This window comes from Chamaea fasciata, unplaced genomic scaffold, assembly GCF_029207755.1.
Source record: "Chamaea fasciata isolate MVZ Bird 193981 ecotype frontalis unplaced genomic scaffold, bChaFas1.0.hap1 SCAF_1, whole genome shotgun sequence".
Taxonomy (NCBI): Eukaryota; Metazoa; Chordata; class Aves; order Passeriformes; family Sylviidae; genus Chamaea; species Chamaea fasciata.
In genome coordinates this window covers 99606630-99622685 of record NW_027094086.1, presented here as the reverse complement: position 1 = coordinate 99622685, position 16056 = coordinate 99606630, and positions in this window count along the sequence as shown.

Below are 16056 nucleotides of genomic sequence, written 5' to 3'. Positions count from 1 at the left end.
TTTTTTTTTAAGAGGTAAAACCAAATTCCTTGAGCAGGAAAACCTCATTTGAGTTGTTTTATTTAATTTAAATGTTACCTTTACAAAGTCATCTATCCCCATGCTTATCTTTTCTACCCACAAACAAAACTAGTTCCACACATCTAGAATATACCTTCCTTCAAGTTTCAGTTCAAGAATCTCATGATGTTTTCAATTTAATAAGTTTCTTGCAGCCTTGATGCAACTGTGGAATCACCTTGTTAACTCCATAAAAATCAATATTCCTTAAACTAGGGGATCCTAGCATCCTGGTGTGTATCAAGACAAAGTCCATCAACTTCAGTGAAGGAACAATTCTGTAAACCCCAAGTATCCAGAAGTGTTTTACATAAAACTTTTTCTACAGATACATAAGTATGCCTCTAAATTTAACCTTTTGGTGATTACACTTGGAGTGCTACACATACACATATAAATAGTATGAATGGAAACACTGCATGCATTATGAATAAGAACATTGAGTTTACAGTGATCAGCAGCAAATCCCAGATTATTTGTTGTCTTTTCAATCTATTCATAGACAAGACCAGAGGAAAGTTCTCCATTACAAGTTCTGTTGCAGACAATGATTTTTCTGATTGATTAAAGTTATTACATGGTTTTGGAATATGGCAAAAAAAGACAGCAGAGTATGGAAGAAAGGAGGGAAGGGGGAGAGAAAGAGTAGTTTAAACCAACTTGACTCATCAGAATAGAAGTGTAAATTCAGAATATATGGCTAAACTTTGTTGTCCCTGTATACTGACTAGCACTACAGAAAATAATTGCTTCAGACTTCGCAGATTTTTTTTTCCACAGTATCTGGAAAGGAATTTTTTTTTTTTCTGTTATACTGTCATACTTTTCCTGACCCTCTTCTATTCCCAGGACAGATGACTGCATCAAAAAGAAAAAGAAATATTAAATTACTTGTTTGATTAAAAAAAAAAAAAAAGTTGGGAGAGAAATTATAGAAACAATTATGTGGTTTTTTTTCTATTTAGAACAGTTACCAATGCCAAAAAAACAAAGAAAAAAAATTAAAGCATTTCAATTATCTTTCTATAGGTTGAGATCTAAATCCCTGAATGAAAGTCAGTCCACTGCAGGTGTCTCTTCCTACATCCAGGCAAATTGGGGTTGCCTGCTATTAGCTTGTGGGGCCATCGGAGTCAGGATTCTTGGTCTGTATCCCGACTACCTGCTTATTTGCTGTGGGCAGATCTAAATCCTTCTATACCACCATCTTTTCCCAATAAGGATGTGGAAGCTTAATTAGGCACTGGAAAGTTATTTTAGTATCCCAAGTGGATGCTGTCATAGAAAGAAAATGTAACTTTCCATTGAGAGAACACGAGATAACTCATGCCAGCTTGTTTCACTCCTCTCCAAGAGGCAGCTGTAGTCCCGCTAACTGGCTGTCAGACTAGAGGGCTTTGATTTTGGAAAGGGCACCAGCAGGACAGCTGCAGTCTGCACAGAAATCCAAAGGATGGTAACTTGGACCTAGTTGGTGGTCATGTTTTCTTTGATTCTGGGAGATTTCATCTGCTGCCATCTCACACAACCCCATGCAAAGACAAAGGCTTTTCATCATCTGAACGTTGGTCCCTCCAGGAAGAAATTAAATTACCTGACACAAAAAAAGGGACAGCTTGGAACTGAGGCTGCTTCTGTACTTTTCAGGACTGTTGAATATGTGAATTGAAGTGCCTGAACAGCAGTTAACTTGGTGGCTGTGTTCCCTGCATCCCTACCTAGCCACATGCTGACTGGTTCCTGTGCAGCACTACTCCACTGGTCTTCAGCTGGCACTGGAGCCAGGACCATCACCTAGTGGGACAGGCAGCTCTGTTCCCCTTGCCCCCAGCACTCTCTTCAGGGATAACAAGGGAAACCTCCTCGGAGCACAGTGTACTATGCTCACCAGCAAGCAGAGGCACAGACTCTGCTCCCAACTTCCACCTTACTCTGAAGGACAGAAGAGTAAAGACCTTAATCTGCCTCTTGCTCTTTTGGGACTAGGGCAAGAAAAAGCAGACCAGTGTTTTTCCCCTATTCTCCAAGCACAAGGAAAGAAGGTCCAGTGTCCCTTGATTAGTTTTCAGCAGTTTCCTTTTCCCTCTAAAAAAGGGGAGCAGTGGGAGCTGAGTGGTGTGAAAGAGCGACTGTGGGTGGTGGAAAGGAGGTAGCAAGGGTAAACCCTGTTCCTGTGGGACTCCCCAGGCTCTCTGTGTAGGACAACTCAGAGAGCTCTCTGGGCCTAGTCTGTTTTCCTCTGTAAACAATAAAAATAATGACACAAATTACAGTATCCACTTCTCACAAGTTTGAATCAAAATAAACCGAACTCCAGTACTACTTCTCTGCTGGCTCTGCACCCTCTGTTCTCCCAATGCCAAACTCTCATACAGATTTAATTTCCATTCTCTGTTGCAGAATGCACCATTCAAGGTAATTAGCTATTCTTTCTCCTTTTCTCCCCAAAACATGGAAACTCCTGTAAGAGGGGAGGGCATGGGGAACTCTGTGAGTTTTGTTGCTGGTCACATAGTTCATTCTGCAGATTGAGTCATGCTCTGCTCTCTTCCTGATGTCTGCAATTATGCACATAAAGGCAACAGACCACCCCATAACACACAAGCCCAGGGCCCTAGCCTTTACCATTTGCCACCAGATTATGGGGTTTCTTTATCCCTTTAAGAACTGGCACATGCAAACCTCCTCAAATCACCAGTTCTAAAAGAAAGGCCTGATGAAACTGAGCTATAGGCTAAGTTACTTATTTAGTACTTTCCCTTCCCCTGTGACACATTGTATCTCTCCCCAGGTAAAACAATAAAGGTAACCACAGAGAAAGTACTTAAAAGTTAAGAAAAAACCAAAATGAAATCACTCCCAAACAGGAAAAATACATGGACATTTCCATTATTCTTGGCCTACCCAATATTAGTGATACTCAAAGACTGCTCTCATTCACTGAGAACTTTTTCTACCTGGAGAAATCAAGTTACCTTACAAAAAAGGGATAAGAAACAGGTCCCTTCTCTTACTGGATCAAGCATACAAAGTATTTGTGGTCTCACACATCTCCTTTCAAGCTGTTTTCCTCTCTCCTACCCTGTTTCCAAATCTGCAAACCTGGGTATCTTCCCAGTTCAGCTTCCTGATTCCTCTTGCACTGAACTCTTGAAATTTTTCTGTGTTATAAATATCTGCATATTTAAGCTGGATATGTTCTAATTTATCTAAAAGAGTTATGGAGAGCTTGAGAATTTTCATTGTGAACTGAAGAGATGGAAATGCTAAGCTAGTTATCTTTTCCAAGTTTTAGTCACTCATTTATATAGAACAAAGTCTACAAAATATATTCTTTCCCCTACTACCTTTCAGATTTTATTACATTTATTCTTATGGTGGCATTTCATGTTTCCTTAGGAGTTTCACTGTCCAAATAAGACTCACAGTTTCAGTGCAAAGAACAGACAACAAACCGCCAAGCTCATAATTCTAAAAGCCACTCTTGTTTTCTTTAGAGGAAGAAGTCCACTGCCTCTTATAAGCTAGTTCAAATCTCTCCTCCTTATTTGCAAATTTCTTTTGTTTTGCCTGTCTGTTTTGCCTGTCATCTATATGTTTCTGTTTTCTATTACTGTTCTCTGTTACTTAGTTACTCAGGAGAGAAAAATTACTAAGATGCTACTATTAATTTAGTCCAATTAAATAATCCATATATCTATAAAATGACCAAACTACCATTTTAGCCCCTGTTCCTGGTCACTTGGAGTAGTTCATCAAAGCAAATGATCTGCTTTGCCCTGTCTTCTCTGATCTTCCTGGTCACTGGGAAGGTGAGTGTTACCCCATTTTCCCTTACCTTTCTTTTCCCTGACCTTCTCTGGTCACTGGGAAAGTGAGTGTTACCCACAGTGGAAGTGGCTCTTGGTCAAAGGCCAAATGATTAAACTGGCCATTTCCTGTTTCTAATTTTACATTGCAGGCACCTTCTCTTTGGAATTTTATAAAGCTCTTGAAGAAGCTCTTGGACCAAGTCAAACATGGAAACGTAATGTTAGGTTTGGAGGACAGCAGAGTAACTGTAAGGAACTGTAACTTCCATGAGCCTTGGTGGCACATTCTCTGTGTATCGGAAATCTTTGGGGCAGCATACATACATCTCCCGCTTTCAGAAGAGCAAAGTGATATTCTCTGTCCAATGATATTCTGCTCTCCAGTGCCAATTATATTTAAAATGCTGTTGCCCAGGGTAGAGAAGACACTGTGGAACACCCATACAATAGATTTCACAAGGCCAGAATGATGGCATGTGAGTGACATCCTTCATGGTGTTAGCAAAGGCAGAATCATGCATGGCTTTCCGGGGCTAAGCAGAGTACCTAAGAAGTTGTTTTTTCCCCTTAAAAGTTCTGCTTGGCCCTCTGGCAGATCTCCATTTCTCAGAGCACATCATTCTCCTATCTGACAAAACTGGTGTCACTCGAGATGGAAGGAGCCACTTAAAAGAGGAGCGTCACTCACAAAGAGGAAAGTTCACAGGATGCTGAAGTCAGTAAACTTTGTATCACCTCACCCTCTCTGCTACTACCCATATGGAAGGGAGAGGAAGACGCTGCAAATACTCTGAATCTTCAAATTATCTGAGTCACCATCAAGAACATCTTTGTAGTGATCAGGTGTGCGATTTTCCTTCAAAATGACATTAGATACTCAAAGTTTGTGATCTGGGGTTTGTGAAAAATTCCTCTATCCCAGCTTGACAAAAATGAAAGCACCAGCATGTTTCACAGAGATATGGCATGGTGGACACCCTGTTAATTATTTTTACAAGTCCACTAGACCAGGAACTCATAAAGAGATCCATTTTTACACACTGTGCTCATGTTTCACTCTAGAAGCTATGCAACTCCAGAATAAGCTTTGCTGTGACTACTGAACGCTCAAGTTCCATATTTCCACATGGAAGCTTATACAGAAAAGCCTGAAATTCTAGTAAATACATTCTACTAGACTTCTGGTTTGTTGCATCACTCTGCCAAGTACATGGGCTCAGAACTTCAGCTAGAGTAAAGAGAAGGGACACCATATGTCATCACTTAATATTATGCTATTCTTACTGTTCAGCCCCTGGGGAGCCAGTGCTTTTAAAGCAGCATTTTCAAAAAAGAATTGCAAGCACATCTGCAGAGAGAAGCCCAGTGACAGCTGATCAAACTGGTTAATTAGGCACCTGCATAAGCTTAGTTGTGGAGGCAGTAACTACACCCCATACTCAGTGCCACTTGAAACATGGCTAAATATGAGAAGCAGAAGGCATCAGAAAGCTCATTGAAGAGTTACCGCTTTTGCTAAAGGAAAACGTGAATTCTGCCAAATGTGCCTTCCATGGGAAAATTTTGATTTTCTCTGAAGTTTTTGATTTCCCATCACAAGAATTAAAATTTTTAGCTCCAGGATTTGCTAACACAACTCACAAAAAGCGGTCATAACAAAAATCATAGTGTCTCCTTTCAGCCTCATTTCCCAGTCATCTTCTTAGTCCTATTGTCTCATGGGAGCAGTAATTCAAGTGCTGTGAACCCCCCTTCTCCTTCCTCTTTGGCTCTTAAGCTTGAACACATTTTCCACAGTGCACCACAGTATTCTTTTTATTTGGACTCCTGCTGCTCACGATGGAAAGAGTCATCTGTATGGGGGGCGCCAGCCCTGGAGGAGAGCAGATCACGAGAACCACAGCTTCCATGAGTCACTGTGGTAGGCACATGGGACACAGGGATCAGGCCAGCAACTTTCAACATTCCCCATTTAAATATTGTTTTTTGTGCCTCATCAGAAAGAGAACCCAAGAGCTTATTTTATGATACAAATTCACATGCTTAAACATCTCTAATCATATAAAAAAATAGGCTTATTGTGTGGCCTGTTTCGTGGTCTCTTCGAAGGCTCTGATTCCCCATCCTGATTCCATCAGCCCTGTCCCAGATGTATCTGTGACAAAATTACTGATTTCTTTGTTTTATAAAATACCAGCAGTGTAGCATCTGGCAATGTGGTTTGGGGGTTTTGTTTTGTTTTGACTGGAAAGAAACCTCCCAAATACTCCAGTCAAATCCCTCAAAAACATTAAATCAGCATTTTTTTAACTTATGCACAGAGGATGAGGGAGGATTTCCTGACTCATCAAGTGAGAACACAGGCATCTGTATGCCAGCACACAGGTGGCAGTCACATAATCTGGCTCTGTGGTAAGCGGGAATGGGCACCCCTCCATAATCACACGGCCTCACCATGCAGGCCAGTCAGTTGGTGGGGAAGAGATTTTGGACAAATCCACCCAAGATGATACCCATCCACACTATGGGTCACTTAGAAGGAGAGAGTGCTCCAGGCCTTCTGTGATACACAGTGCCTTTTCCCGCACTTAGAAGAAAGCTCTCTGACTTCCCATGTAGGCAGGATATTCCCCCGCTCCTTTTTATCATTCCTTTTTTGTGAAGGCCCTGTCAGTGAAATGTGCATTTCAACAGTGAGTCTCTCATAGCTCTCCTTATCTTTAATTTCCTTCCACTATAGTCTATTTTATAGAGCCTTTCCCTCACTGGCAATTTTTTCCCCTTCCCATTTCAGCTGCAATGGCCAGATTGGGATCAAAACTTCTCACAAGTCAAGGGAAAGTCTGGAGGCAAAAGATGCCATTTAGGACAAAGAAGAGATGCAGAGGGCAATAAATGCGTTTGTCCTTTGGGTTAAGTTTGGCCAGATACCTTTTTAGCCTTGTGTTCAGTGACAAAATAATTTTACTTTTTTAATTATCCCTTTTAATAAATCAGAGTCTTTCCTTCAGATTAGGCATGAACAGCAGGATCAGTAGCAATCATTCATCATCATCACTTTTCTTAGAAAGGGCCCATAAGGGAGGAAGGAAAAGCCTCATCCCTAGAAATGCCTTCTTGCAAACCAGGGAAAGAGCTGTCTCCCTCTCCTACGTTCTGCCCTTGTCCCTGGATAGCCACTAGCTTTGGAGGAGGCCTAAAGTGAATTTTCTGTTTCTAAATACTTCCTCTCATACCCTGCAGACACTTGCAGTAGTGAGAAGGATGGTGAAGAGGCAGAAAGAAGAGGAACGCCAGGAGTGCCCAGGCCAGAGAGAGGCTGGGCTGTGTTACAGGAACGGTGGCACTATAGCTTGGCAGCAGGGAAAGAGAGCAGCAAAATATTTGGAAGGGTGGAAAAGAGGCTGAAAAATCAGACTTTCTCTTCAGTTTGACTGGTGCATGAGGCATCCCTTGCCAATGCCTCTGGAGGACATTTTTCCAGTTCATAGGAAATTTTTTTAAAAAAGGAGTTTTCAGGCCAATTGGAACAAAGTCAAATTTCTAAAAAATTTAAAAATCCTCAAAAACTGTAAATACTGCTTTTCAGCAAGCTCTGAAAACACCTAATCAAACAGTTTGAAAAAAATCATCAACTGTATGTTATTTACCCCAGCAGTCATACACACTTTTCCTTTTGGAAACATTTAAAAACAGTGTGTAGAGTCACAGAAACTGGGAATGTTTCATGCATTATTAAGTAAAAAGTGGGATGAGAGGGGAGTATTTGATGGTGAGTGTAACATCCAGGGAATATTCATCTGTGAACAGCCTGATGATCTCCTCTTCCTGTAACTGAAAAATTTTCTTATGAATGCCTGCATTCCCCCACATCATACGAGGTTGATCATGCAAAGCTTCACTCTTTACTGTTCATGGCAGGTTATCCTGAGAAGGCAATGGGTCTCCTGTTTCAGGCCATAGGGGAGGGTCACCTTGTAATAGCACGGTGTGTAATGCGTTTCATTGCACTTGGGAACGAAAGAATTTGACCTTTGAGAGAAATAACTTGAAGCAAAAAATGCATTCAGATCACAGTTAGACTGAGTTGAGAGTACAGGTGGCGAGGGAGCGCTTTGAACCTTGTCCATGTGGCCTCACTGTGGCTCCACAACAATAAGTCCTCCCCTTTGAAGAAAATGTATCAGTGTTTTAAATTTAGGGAGGGAAAGGGGAAAATTCATTAAGGGTAGTCCCATCCTTAAATATTCAGAAGTCACAAATCTGGAATCAGATGTCTGAGGAACTGCCATGAGGAAAAAAAAAAATTGGAAACATTTTTATTTTTTCTGGGGTTTGTGGCTGTCTTTAGAATGCCCCTGGGTCATACTTTCAAACTTCTTCACAGTCTGAGGAGTAGAAACTGATTTCTATAAAAATGAAAACTGAGATTCTCACCTAATTAAATGTCTCCAGGAACGAGAAGTTACAGGGAAAAAAACCATCAAGTATCACGAGACCTGCGATAAAAATCACAGGATTTGGCACACTGAATTCATCATGAGTTAGGAAGTGATAGCACTTGTTCTTGTCGAACAGCAAGAAAAACAAACAGGCATAAACCTTATTCAAAAATATTTTGCAGACATGACTGCCAAGCTGACAGCCAACTTCAGTTGGCTGTGACTAATGCTATTCATTATTTCAGAATATTCATATAGCCAGTAGGTATTTCTGGAAATCCTTGAGAATCCTGCATTTTCCATGATGCCAGAATGATTAATTTGTATTGAAAGTTTGTTACTTGCCAATTATCCATCTACTGCTTAAAAATCTGAGTCACACACAAAGCAGCCAGCAACAATACCATGCTGTATGTTTAGACATCCGAGATGCATAACGAATATTCAAAGGGGAAAGTTTGCAATCAAACGCAGGCTGAAAGTTATACACTGAAACTGTTCAGCTAAGAAGTGAGAATAACTAACACCTTCTCAAAAAGCTAGACTGATTGCAAGAGAGAGTGTGTTACTCAGAAAGGCAATTACATTCACAGCAAATATTATTTAGAATTAATACTTGGATGACCACAAGATATTAGTTCTAACTACAAACAAATAAACAGAGATGCTCTTCTAGACAGAATATAAACAGATTCCCACTTTCCATTGCAGTTTTCACACCATCAGTTTAACTCTGCTTGTACAAAAAATGGATGAAGCAGATGTACTTCTTACCCAGTCTGTTTTGGTCCACCTATGCAAAATTCCCAGTAGAGCTAGATTTGCAGTTCAGCATATATTCAAGGTAAACAGTGCACCATATGATTTATATATGGGTTATTGTTTAGCCAAAGTCTGGCATTTCATTGATATGCCTGTTATTTAGATGTATTCAGAAGCCTTCCAATGCATACGAGTTTTTCCCTTACAGTCGCTGAGTTCTCAAAAGAGATGTAAGAGCCAGATCTTTTCTATTCCCCAAGGTTAAAGGAAAAAGTGAGATGTCCTTTGCTTTTTCAACTCTTTATCCATATAGAATAATTCATCTGCTGATATTCATAAGGTGTCTTCCACCAGCAAATGTAAAGATGTCAGGAGGAGAATTTTTAAGCACATATGTAATTGTTTATGATTGGTATCTGCTTTTATTTAGCATACTTGCTAGTGCTCTCTTTCTGCTGCTAGTCTGTACGAATCTTCCTAGCCCAAGAAAGCTGGTCTTTGGGGGACTATATTTCATCTTCTTTCACTCTTTGCAAGCTCTGCCATAATAGAATCAATGTATCAAATCAATCCCGCAAAGCAGCCTAATGGCAAAAGTAGGAGACTGAGGTGTTTTCTAACGGAAATTTTGGCAGGAAGGCATTAATCTGTGTTTGCCTGTTTCCCATGTTTCTCTTTCCCTTCAAACAGAGTGTGGGAGAAGCGAGACACGGAGAAACTGTCTTGTTTGATCCCTGATCGTATATTTTTTTAAAAGTTTACCCCAGAAAGTCTTGCTGAGAAAGCCCTCTGAGATTCTTGAAATCACATATTGTTGCAGCTAAGTCCCCTTGATAAATAAAATATTTAAGCACGTTCTTTTGCAGTTCCGTATGTCTTGCATTCCTTTGCAACACAGAGCAAGCACAACAGCGTCACAGGGTGCCAGCAGAGCACCCCACTGCTCCTCCAGCTCTCTCCTCCCAGGAAGTACAACTCACAGTCCTGGGCACAGGCATATGCAGTGGGGCACTTCTCCTCTCCAAGCCGGGAGATGGACAAGGGGTGCATGGAAAAAAGTTGTCGCCCTACGCCAAGTTTGCCACCGACCTCCGTCCACTGCAGAAAGGGAGGTGTCCCCATTGTCCCCCCAGGACACCACCCTGTGCCCCAGCCGCGGCGGTCGCTCCGGGTGGCAGCAGGGAGCGGAGCTACTGCCGCTGTCCGCCTGCCGCGGGAGGCAAGGCGCTGACAAGCAGCCGGCGAGCAGCGCCGGCTTCCCGACGGGAGGATGGATGCTGTGTGGAGCGACCCAGCGCCGGGATCCGCGCCGAGCCACGCGGCCGCTGCCGCGCCGGCCGTGCCGCCAGCGCCCCCTCGGGGCCCCCTGCCACACCGCGGCCGCCGCCGCGCTCCGGCCTCACCTGCGACTCGCAGCCCGGGTTACCGGGAAAAAAATTAAATAAAATAAAATAAAATAAAATAAAATAAAATAAAATAAAATAAAATAAAATAAAATAAAATAAAATAAAATAAAATAAAATCAACTTGGAGTGCAAAAGGGTAGCTCGCATACTTCGTGCAGCTGCGCAGTTGTCCCAGAGCTGCCTGCTTGAGTTATGGCTCATAATTTTCGTGGAAAGTTCTCACAGTTCATGACCCAGGAGATCCCAAACATATGATTTAATCGGGCATTAGTCAATGTAGAATTTTTCCCTTCCCGACACGTCGTCTGATCTCTACCATATTGTCAGCATCTCCCTGCAGCATGTGGGAGGCACAAGGCACCTTGACGGAGGGCAATGAAGGGAAGAGGGGGAATCAGTTCTTGGATAATGAGCAAATGCAAAACTGGACAGATGTGGCCCTTAATGACATCGCATGCACATTCTCAGCCTATCACTCCCACGGCACATAACCTGTCTGCATTTATGGAAGATGACAATGGCTTAAGCCACCTTCCAGTGAACTCATTTCATCACACTGGCATCGCCTTTAAATTCTGTTTTTATTCTCTTCTTCCAGTGAGCAAACTGCCACCCTTAAACCTACTGTGCCACACCCCCAAATTATCCACATGCTTACAACCACAACCAAACTTCTGCTCTTATTTACAGGGATCCTCACTCAAGAGCTTTTACTTTGCATAAAACCCTCACCACAGCTCTTTGGGATGTTGAGTGCACATCTTTTAAGTAACACAAAAGGAGTGGGATAAAGCAATTACCTTATGGAAATGAATACTAAATATGCTACTGACTTCAGGAAAGGTACGTCATCCTGATGTGTTTATGGACATTAGTTACCCGTACTACACGCTCCCTCCTCCTCATGGTAAAAATTGTTTGAATTATGATTTTATTCAGGAAATAAGTGCATTTATATGCTAATGACTTTTTGCTATTCATTGGTTATTATTTTCTTCTCCAAAAACTTCAGGCAACCAATCAACTGAATTGGAAGAAAAACACTGTGCCAGATTTTTTTTAAAGAGCAAAAGAGTATAGCTGTGTGATTGATTTCCACTAAGAACAAGACTTTATGCAATTTAGACCACAAACCACTCCTCACCAACACCAAACAACTAACAGATGGAGTGGGTAGCCTGCTAACAAAGCAGAGTTTTAAATTGAATTCCCCTAAATGGTCTGGCAAAAATCTGTGGAAAACAGGATGTCTTTCTGAATGATTTGCAAAAAGAAGGGAGGCCTGAATTAGGGAACAAATATGTTAATGCCCTAAGAAGATCTACATACTAGATAGTGCGGCATTTGTTTTCCATGAAGTTGCAAGTCTGTATAGACAATCCCAAATTTAGACTCAGGCAGGAGATGTTACTCTGAAGAGAAGCCTTCCTCTTCCTTCTCCCTGCAGCTACTCCACACAGACATAAGGAAAGGCAACATGAAGACTCTCCCAAACTTTTACCTCTTATGGTCTTAATGCATAGAAGGCCAAACCTTGTCTTGTGAGCAGCTTCAGGTTAGTTCAAGAGCCTTTTCCCCTTTCCATTTCTTCACTCGAGGACCATGTAAAGATTTGAGAGAGATGAAGTTATGATTAGTCAGAATAACTTTACTACCAACCAGGTAGCTCAGTTCATGCATTTATTCACATAATCATACTACAAACAGTTCAATTACTGAACTATCTTATTTCAAAAGATGACAAACAAGGGACTTGAGCAGGAAAAGTATATGCCAAAGGAGACACTTTGGCATAGATTAATGGTGTGACATTCAGATTATACCATGTTCGGTTCATTGTTCTGGTTGAGTTTTTTTGTAGAATGCTGTGGCTTTAGACAACAAGATAAGCTGATTGCCTCCTGAAAGACCTGCAAAGTTGAGTCAATCTCTGTCAAGAAAGATTCTGGGATCCCTGGTATCCATTTGCTGTTATGAAACATTCCTTCAGATCCACAGAAATAGCTGTAATCCTCTGTGGTTAAAGCTACCCATTAAAAAATCAGCTGAGAGAAGTGATAGCAATCAAGAAAGGTCTTGGGAAATATGCAATCTGGTATGGTTGCTCCCCAGCAGAGTCTCCAGAACTGGAAGGTCAGGCATTCAAGGCTTTCAGTGAATCTTGTTTATGAAAGTTTTGTATGCTTGACCATGACTATGGTAAGAAATCTCATTCAGGGAGATTTTATCTCAAGGAACTGTCTGACAAAGTCAATGCTGCTTTTGTTATAATGCTTGGCTCAAGTGTCTCTGCAAGAATGTCATGCAGAAAGCCTTGGACAGCTAGGGTAGGCAAGAACTGTTCTCTCCACAGCCTGTATTAAACCTGCTCTGGGTGAAAGGACAGCCTGGAAAGCATTCTGGAACCCCACAGCAGATGTCTCTGTGTTTCTCTTCTGCCCCATACCTTCCCACCCCTGCTTCTAATCCAGTGGGAGAGAAGAAAGGGAAAGTAAGACCCGCTTGCTCCCACTTGCTACTTCTCCTAAAATATTAAAACTGATGCCAACAAAAAACATGCTACAGCTAAGAAAGCTTCCATAGTCTTGCCTGGCACCAGGTAACCAAAGATGAAAACGCTGACGAACAGCAACCATAGATGCTGCACAGCAGATGGCTGTGGTTGTGACGACATAAAATACTTCTTTCTTTTGTGACAAAATTAATACACCTCTTCATTAAAATACAAATCTGTTGTTTTTCCTAGTGATTTTACCAGAAATACATAGTCTGGAATTGTATGGAATGCTGTTAGCTTAAGGAATTTCTCAACAGGTCATCTCACACAACAAAATTTTGATAAAGACCTCTTACCAGTGTGATACCTTGGACTGTATTTACATGTCCTAAATACTACATACAGCCTCAACTCCCTAGCATCTAGAGTGCCCCTTTTCAATGGGAACTATTAGGTTAAATGGTTTTGTAGTTTTGTCTGAACTTCAGCTATCTGGTCCTTAGTGCACCCAGCTCTCCCAAATAAACTCACAGCCATGAGTACTGTGTAGGAACTGAGACATTTCTTTCTGATTCCCTCATCTGAGCCCACAATTTATCTGACATTTCCTTCCCTGGCAGAAGAATCAGGCACACCATCTACTAATAACAACAGAGAAGGTTAAAAGACATAACAAGAAAGCTGTATGAAACACTTTATTCTGCCTGGGATGTAGAAATAAGACTTGACATAAAGAATAACTGCAATGAGCATATGATTTATTGTTTATACCATGTCATAAGACAAAGCTCTCAGATATTAGTGGCCTAGTAAAGTGATATAATGCTTGCTATGTGTTTATCCATGTGGTAAATAGACAGCACAATTGACACTTGAAGAACTGTAAGAGGAGTAATGGCTACAAAATCAGAACTTGCGAGGTAGTGGCAGAATTTATTGCTAATTCCATCCCTCAGGAAATAAGAAAACATTACTCTCCAGTAATAGTCAAATACCTGGTGAATTAAAAGATTATTGATGACAATATTCCAACACCACTCTCCTTTCCTCTACCAGGAGAGCAGGATATGCATTGCAGGGTTTGCAGCCTGACACAGAACTCTTGCAGCATCTCAACACAGAAGAGGCTCAAACCTAGAAATTCCATTATATGAAGAGGCTGAGAACGAGACATTATTTTTGATTCAGAGGGAAATGCTTTCACAACAAAACAGCTCCCAGTGTCACCACTGCCACTGTGATTCCTGCATCAGCCATCATGGCCCAAGGAGCTGGCTCCAGCAGAGTACAGTATGACTATCTGCATCTCCTCTCCATGATAGCACCCTATGAACAACACTACTGCCTTAATGAGACAGAGATGGCTGTTACTGAGTTAGACACTACACCCTGGAGTAGGATAACCTTCTGGATAGAGATATTTGAAAATTTCTGGTAAATGTGAACATCATAAAAAATATCCCAAACTCTAGTGGCTATACTCCATGACAGGCCAAGCCTTCTAGCATGCAGGTGGTATCAAATATATTTTCAAATTCAAAACTCTCAGGCCACGCTCTCGGGGGTTCATGTGAACTGAAGTCATCAGTTTGCCTTCGGTGAGAAAATGTTCAGCACAGTTCCCCTCCCCAGTCCTCATGTCTGGGTATCTTGTTTGAGATTATTGTCTACACTCTGATCCTTCACAAAGAGTACTGCAAACACGAGGCTATGGGGGGATTAAAGCTTACTCTCAAAGACCAAGAATGGCATAATTGGGAAGCACACATATTAGAGGTGAACAATGTCATCTTGACTCATTTTAGCAAAGAGGAAATCCAACCAATATGTCCAAATTTTTCAGAATACAGCCATGAAAAAGTTGTTGGACAGACTGCAGAATTCTTCTGTCTCTCATGGGTCATCTATTTGTATAGGAAATAAATCCCCTTGACACTGCAAGAGCCCCAGTCTAGCTCTATTCTTCTTCATATCCATAAAGCCCTCTAACTCAAGTGGTAATTTTGCAGACTTAGACTTGCCCTAAGTAATACTTCTTCATATCATGGAGAGACAGTAATACCTCTTCTCAGCAAGTGCACATTGGCAATAGTCTCTCCTACCAAGAGGCACAGCCTGCTTGTTCTTTCACTGCAATATTTATGTCTGTCTCTGTAACAGTTCCTTTAGCTAGGAGCAAAACCCTAGTTAGGCAAAGCGCTGGAAAACTGCCACATGCTCCTGCAACTATATGTTGCCATAAAATAATTCAAACACACTATTAGAGTGTGTAATTTAGCTCATATGTAGTTAGAATATGCAGAGTTTGCCAAGTGACTGCATCCAGCTGGAAAATCAATTTATATATGCCAGTTTAATAAAACCTGAAAGTCTTCCGCAATACATGAAGAAATGTTAGACAACGTTGAAATTGTACATTATGTAAAACCAAACATAGCTGAAAATTACAGGCTGAGTGTGAAGGATCATTCGTCTCCTGCCAAAATTCATATAAACGGTCACCAATTTGGGGACGGAGGGGGAAACATACCATAATAAAATGAAACTTTGTACAATTCCAAGTACACGCTTCCAGGGCCAAATTTTTGGTAGAAGAAACTTTAAAACAAAATTGACTTTGGCCTTGAGCCATCTTTTACTGATTTAAATCTGCAGTAGTCAGGGGCTACACTGGTGCAAATGAAAACAGAAAACAGGTGATTTAATGGTGAAGAGGTCTTTCTATGTACTACAAGTGAGACCTGAGCCCTCAATCTGGCCTAACCACATTGTTTGCCTGTGGAGCTCCTCCTTCATTCTCACTTTAGAAAGCACTATTTTCTTGTCTGTGAGGTGTGTACTCTATTGCTCTGTGTGTATAAATCCAGCCCAAGAAGTATCTAGGCTATCCATTCCTTTGCCTGGACTTTTCTGGTGGCACCCGAGGCACCTTGTTAGGAAGAGTAAGATACTGCCTTGTGATTGCCGTTGTGATGTTCAGGTGCAAAACAATGGGTGTCACCAGTCCTGCCCCGGAGAGACAGAGCAGCATTGCAAACCCCACAGTGTGGATGCTGCTAATTACCAGTCTTGCTTCT